General features: G+C 35.2%; 1 long non-coding RNA gene across 2 annotated transcripts; it reads right to left on the reverse strand.

The window, feature by feature from the left end:
• Positions 1-550: 550 nt before the first annotated feature.
• On the reverse strand, positions 551-4786 carry LOC122196036 (uncharacterized). Of its 2 annotated transcripts, none has more exons than XR_006187312.1 (3): positions 4343-4786; positions 1358-1976; positions 551-754 (listed from the first exon to the last, which is right to left on the reverse strand). It is a non-coding gene; the product is annotated as an uncharacterized LOC122196036 (long non-coding RNA). The 2 variants fall into 2 exon arrangements; XR_006187311.2 differs by lacking the exon at positions 551-754 and having other exon boundaries at positions 1226-1480; positions 1920-1976.
• Positions 4787-7147: the final 2361 nt, after the last annotated feature.

Here is a 7147-nt window from a genome sequence, read left to right on the forward strand (position 1 = left end):
TTTTGGAAAAGTCAATAAACTTAAAAAAAAATATTTGGATGTTCGTGTGTTCATCTAATACTAAAAGTTATTAACTTATGGACCTTCTTTTTTTTTTTTTTTGTCATGTCAACCCAATATACACCCAATATACAGTTTAAAAGTTTGGTTAATATTCATTGTTCTTTAATAACCGGGAAAAATACAATAAAATTAAATCAAAAGACCAATATACCCAAATTGCCCATGTAGCTTCCATTTATGTTTACTTTAAAATTTTAATATTGAGGTCACAAAAAGTTTGAATTTTTTTAAATACGTCTCATTTTGCTTCCTAAACTCTTAAGTTGAAGAAATTTGGAGTCAAAATAACCTTATTTTGATTCAAAAATACATTTTCATAATTTGTCAACTTAAACATAAAAATAAAAGTACATTGATATGAAATATATATATATATATATATATATATATATATATATATATATATATATATATATATATATATATATATATATATATATATATATATATATATATTGCTCAAAATTGTCATTTTGACCCTTTCATTTCCCCTTTAATTCATGTCAACCCAATGTAAATTTAAAAGTTAGCCTAATGTTTGTTGTTCTTTAATAACATGAAAAATAGGATTAAATAAAAACAATATACCAATATACCTAAATTGCCCCTGTATTCTCCATTTTCGTTTATTTTAAAATTTAATATTGAGAGTACGTTGCTATTTCTTGACAGCACCGGTTATAGCGGCCATCTGTGATAAAATCAAATGGTATTTCAGATAACCACCAACTCAAATAGGAACATAGATTACAAAAATGTAGAAGAATGTGAGATAGAAAACTTGAAGGCTTTGTCACACTACCTAGCCAAAGCATACACAAACATACGGTCACATCAGATGTACACCAATTCACTATTTTCTTCTAAATGACCATTATACCCCTCCACCCTCCAATTCATAAAAAGTTATTATGATTAAAAACTGAAATAACATTGTACTTATGTTTCTTTGACAATATTTGCAACCGATTAAAGTACAATGCTATAATCTAAGGAAACCTCATAAAAATGCTTTATGTTTCTTCTTGTCCCGAAGTTTATATTTCTTTGTCTTTCTTTTAGTCATTATGATCCATCATTAATTTATAAGTAATGAATTTATATTTACAAAAGCAGTAAACGTGATAGAAGTTGATTAAAACCCAAATAAGATTATAATGAAATTATAAAAAATAATAAATTATCCAATGCATTTATTGCTACTGCCCATTATTACCTCGCCAATATACATGTATAAACATTAACATCATTCACTCACTAATCTTGTAACTTTTAATAAAAGTAAAATCGTTACCCTTCACAAAAATTTATCTAGTTGCAAGATTCGTTTATTATCGACCCTTGATACACAAAACTTCTTCTTGGTGCATCATCAGCTTCTAACTGAACTGAATCTCATATATCACTAACCATCAATCTGTAAACGAAAACATAAATCCAAAAAATCAAAAGTAAGCTTTCATGAGAATCAGAATCTAATCAATTTCACTCAAAGCGAGTTGGGTGAAAGCCACAACGTGTGGGAGAACTTCAACATGGAGACAAAAGCTTCAAGTGGATTGGAAACACAAAACACAATCATACCTGATGCCAGAAAGAGGATTGGAGGTCTGATGATAAGCATATCTAAAAATATTAAGGATTAGAGAAGAGAAAGCAAGTCTGATGATGATATTGAGCAAAATAGTAGATTCGAAACACGAAACATAATCACCCCTGATGTCAGATAGAGGATTGGAGAAGAGAAAGGAGGTCTAATGATAAGCATATCTAAAAATTAGGGTTGAAACCTGTAGGATTACTTTCAGCAAATCGACCAAATAGGGAAATTGACAAAAAAAATTGGAATGAATTACCTTTATAATGCTAATTTATTCAGGAGCTTCGGTGATCCCTCCTTGATTTCTCCTTCCCTGAAGTTCATTGTGACAGAATCTACACCTTGTTACAATGAATAATATAACCATTTGGGAAAAAAATAACTTGAGTAGTGTGACATCCCCAATTTCTCGGCCAGAAAAGACCGGTTTGTTTATGCTTTATTTTAAAATCAGAGTAATCGTTTAAAGAAAACGGTTGCGGAATTTGTTCCCAAACAAAATATGATAAAATTTATCAAAACGTTCTTCAAAGAGAATGTATTTTCATTAAATAATAAAACCTCGGGATGTCATGTTCCGATACAGACCAAAAGCATAAACAATATAAAATAGACCTTACAACAGTTATTTGTAACTACTGATCTATAATCCAAAATCTCTCATCAAGTCCACCAATTTATACTCTTGTGCCATTACCTGTAATGCAAAGAAAACTGAGTGGGTCAGGCTTGGGAGCCTGGTGAGCATGTAGGGTTTTCAACCCACAATAATACATTTATTATATTGAATTATCAAACAATCAACCCAAATACTCATTCCCATTATCTCCTTTATTTCTTAAGGATTTACCCTAAGAATCAACTATCCTTTAACCATTTATTCCTAAGGATTGACCTAAGGAATTGACACAAAGTCCACCACTGCCAAGGTCCACAAATTACGATTGGTAAACACTTAGTTCAACATACTTAACAAACACCTAGTTCTAACACTCCTAGTGAACCATTAATTCAAAACATCTGGTGAATACTTAGTTCTAAAACACTTAGTGAACACACTCAGTTCAACAACACCAAGTGAACACATCTAGTTCAAAAAGACTTAATGAACACATTGAGTCCAAAAATACCAAGTGAACACATAGTGTTCGGAAATAACTAATGAACACATTGAGTTCAAACACCAAGTGAACACGTAGAGTTCAAAAATACCTAATGAACACACTGAGTTCTAAAATACTTAATGAACACATATAGTTCAAAATACCTAATGAACACATTGAGTTCAAGGACACCAAGTGAACACATATAGTTCAAAATACCTAATGAACACATTAAGTTCAAAACACCTATTATTTCGTCTCACATCAACTATTTCATCTACCCATGTTCTACCCAACATATTTGTAGATGCAAACACATATAAAGTTTAAATCTTTTAAAACATGTATAACACATTATTTCAACATTTATCTCAAGTAAACAAACAATGTATAAACACCTAGCACATACTTCATAGCAAATACTTCATATCTATGCGGTAGAAGAAAGTGAATATACATTCACACATATAACAGCAAAATATACACATAACACGTATTTCGTATAAAATACTTCGTATTTATGCGTTAGAAGAAAGTAACCACACACTCACTTGATCTGAAGATGATCGGACAGCACTACAACTTGCAGAAGTAGTAATCCACAGCAGATCTGGAAGATCTCCACAAAAATCGAACTTCTTGCGGGCAGAGCTTCGGCTCGGGAACCGCACTTCTCGGGATCTTCGGGATCTCGGGACTTGCCTCGGGGCTAGAGAATAATACCGGGGCTTCGGGGTATTTCTGGCACGCAAAACGATGCAAAACGGGAGAGAGAAGAGAAGAAATTGGCAACCCTAAACGGCTGGCCCTTCAAATCTATTTATAGGGCAAATTTGGCCCTTGCCACGTCGTGGCAACCTTGTTCCACGTCGTGGGCTTGGTCGTCACTGCATGCGTCATCCCAAGTTGCATCTAGGGGCCTCCCGGAGGTGTCAGGACACTTGCCACGTCGTGGCAACCTTGTTCCACGTCGTGGGCTCTGACAGTTTTGGGGTTTCGCGCCCCGAACTTCAGAAATTCATAACTTTCACATACGAACTCCGTTTTCGATGTTCTTTATATCGACGCGAAGGTGAGATTATGATCTACAACTCTCGTTTAGACTCCATTGGCTAGTTTTGAATTTATTTTTAATATATTATAAGTATATTAGTTATATATTATCTTTAGTAGATCAGGACAGGAAAACTCCGCTCGAAATTCATAACTCCTTCATCTGAACTCCGTTTTCGTCTGTCTTTTTATCGATGGACTACTATCGAATAAATCTTCAACTCTTGTTTAGATCACTAAGGATAAATATCTATCTACATTAAGTTCACTATTTACATCGCGCTGGGTCGCGCTGGGTCGTGCCGGTTCTGTCGCAAAACTTCGACAGGTCATAACTTCTTCGTTATAACTCGGATTTTGGCGTTCTTTATATGCACGGAAACCTTGTGACATATACTACAACTTGGTTAAGATTAATCCTTCTAAATAATATTCCATCAAAAAGTCATTTTTGATGCTTATCGTCTCTAAATTGACTAGCCCTGATCTACGGGCGTTACAAGTAGAGGTAAATGAATTAAACCCGGTGTGGATCTTCCGACTGTTCTTTGATCCTGAGAATTTTGGTATGCTTATATACGAATAACCCTTCGTATGGATCTACTTCTTCGTCATATTGAGGAATCAGACTGTGTAGGTAAAGCACAAAACGACGACTGAATAATTGAAAAACCCCCAAACATCCAGTCCTGAAATCGAAAAAATTGACCAAAATTCATCCAAACCCATTCTATGTTCTCTAAAACCACGCACACATACACACATCTACAATACCCCCTGAAGCTTCCGATCGTTAAAAAAATCAAACAGAGATAAAGAGAGGAGCATCACCGGTTATTGTGATTTAATTGTTGATTTGGAGATGATACTGTTTCCTGATTTGTTGCTATGTAATTGTTGATTCTTTGGAATGTTAGGTTTTTAGAATTAATGATTTCTTGATATAAATCACGTAGTTGATTCCCAAAAAAATTGAATTTCAAAAGAGAATAAGAGGAATTAACAATACATGCAATTATATAGTGGCACAAGGGTAGAATTGGAATTTCAGATTGATAATATGGGTGGGAAAAAAAGCTGGAGGAGAGCTAAGAAAATGCCACGTGGCGAAAATGTATTGTTTTATTAGAATAGAGGATGTCTTTAGATGTGCTTAGTAATCACATTTCGGTCTCCTCGTTAGTCAATGCTTGCCTACATGTTCTCTTCCTCTGCTATGGATTTTACTCTTTTGGACACGATGTGCTCCTCCCATCGATTCATCACCTCATCTTCCAATCAAACGCACTCACCTCCTCTAAACTGACCTCTAGACTCCACAAAGCAAGATTGATCCAGCCGCCACAAATGCTAATTACTTTCAACCATCGTCTCTTTCCCCCTTCAATCTCCTTCTTCTGTGTGTTCTTCCCAATCTCACTCACTGACGATTGCGACAAATGTGACATCCCCAAAATCACAGCTAGAAAAGACCGGTTTCATTTATGCTTTTAAAATAATTTCAGAGTAAATCCATTGATTTTAAAGAGTTATGGAATTTGTCCCCAAAACAATACATGATAAAATAAGGTTTATCAAAGCATTTCTTAAAGAAATGTATTTTCATTATATATCAAAAATCGGTATGTCATGTTCCGATACAGACACAAAAGCACAAACAATAAAACATAGACCTTACACAGTTATATACAACTACTGGTCTATAAAAAAAACATCTTCATAATTTCTCCAGCTTATGCTCTTGTGCCACTACCTGTAATACAAAGAAACTGAGTGGGTCAGGCTTGGGAGCATGGTGAGCATATAGGGTTTTCAACCCACAATAAATAGTTATATTTAATTTCACCAACCAACAATAACCCGATTTCCCATTCCTGTTATCCTCACTTTACGTCCCTATGACAACAACTATTACAAGGGACCTAATCTAGGATTTTCATCGAGACGGACACTACTGCAAAGGGGTTTCCTCAGCAATGAATGTCCCAAGGCAACCATGCGGGAGATAGAATACAACAAATGAACACCCAAGTTCACTACACCTACAGGTTATGAGTCTGCCAACGTTCCACTGAACTGTCTAGAAAAGTCTGTGGCCATCATCCATATTTTGTTGGATGACTAGATCACAATCACATCAAGGCCTCTCATCATTTTTATTTCATCACACATCGCTATCTACCCATGTTCTACCCAACATATTTGTAGATAAAATGTACTTGTTTATATACAGCTTAAAACCTGTATAACATATTCATTCAATACTCATAGTACCACATAACAAATAGTATATAGTCACATAGCACGTATTTCATAGAGTATAATTCATATATGTGTATTATCAGAAAGCAACTACATACTTACTCATATCATATATCTAATACAGTCATCAATACTTGTATTAAAATCGTGTATGTGAAAGGGACTATGCACTTACTTGATAAGATGATTATCGGACAGAACTACGGCTCTAAAAGCAGTAACTCTTCGATAAATCTGTGATATCTTCACACACCGGGCTTCTCGCGAGCAGAGCTTCGGCTCGGAAACTCTTTTCTTCTCGGGATCTTCGGAGCTTTGAAACTTGCTTCGGGTTTCGAGATGATACCAGGGCTTCGGGGGTATAACTTGCACGTAAATCGAGGTAATATGGAGTGAGAGAGAAGAGATTTGGCAACCCTAAACGGATGACCTTGCTTTCTATTTGTAACAGCGTAAATTTCAAAACAAATTTTTCATTTTTTATCAACCAAGTTCATATAAAAACATTCTCAAATATTTCCAACAGTAGTTTTTGAAACATAACATATCCCAAGATCATAAAAATCAAACTCTCTCTAGTGTGTACGAGTCACGTCGGTGCCTTCCCACGGTCCTCGCTAGTACCTGAAACACATAACACAACAACTATAAGCATAAATGCTTAGTGAGTTCCCCAAAATACCACATACAACACATACACCACTCGAGGCTATAATACGACCATCCGGTCGACGTGTCTCAACGGGACCCTCCAGTCCCGTAGCTCGTTGGACCCTCTAGTCCGGTCATAGCTCGTTGGACCCTCCGGTCCGGTCTATAATATCATACAACATACATATATCACATAGCACATAATCTCATACGTAACACATAAGACCCTCTGGTCAACACATAATACCACTCTAGGTAATGTATAGTGAGAAGACTTACCTCAGGTGTCCCAATAAGTCTCTGACTCGGTAGAAATGTGATCTAGCCTCCGCTTAATCACGTAAAATAAATACTCTCATAAATATAACTATACTCAAACCTTTCTTAACACCCTCAGAAGGGTAAAAAACCATTT

Source organism: Lactuca sativa, chromosome 1, assembly GCF_002870075.4.
Source record: "Lactuca sativa cultivar Salinas chromosome 1, Lsat_Salinas_v11, whole genome shotgun sequence".
In the NCBI taxonomy this organism is placed as follows: domain Eukaryota; kingdom Viridiplantae; phylum Streptophyta; class Magnoliopsida; order Asterales; family Asteraceae; genus Lactuca; species Lactuca sativa.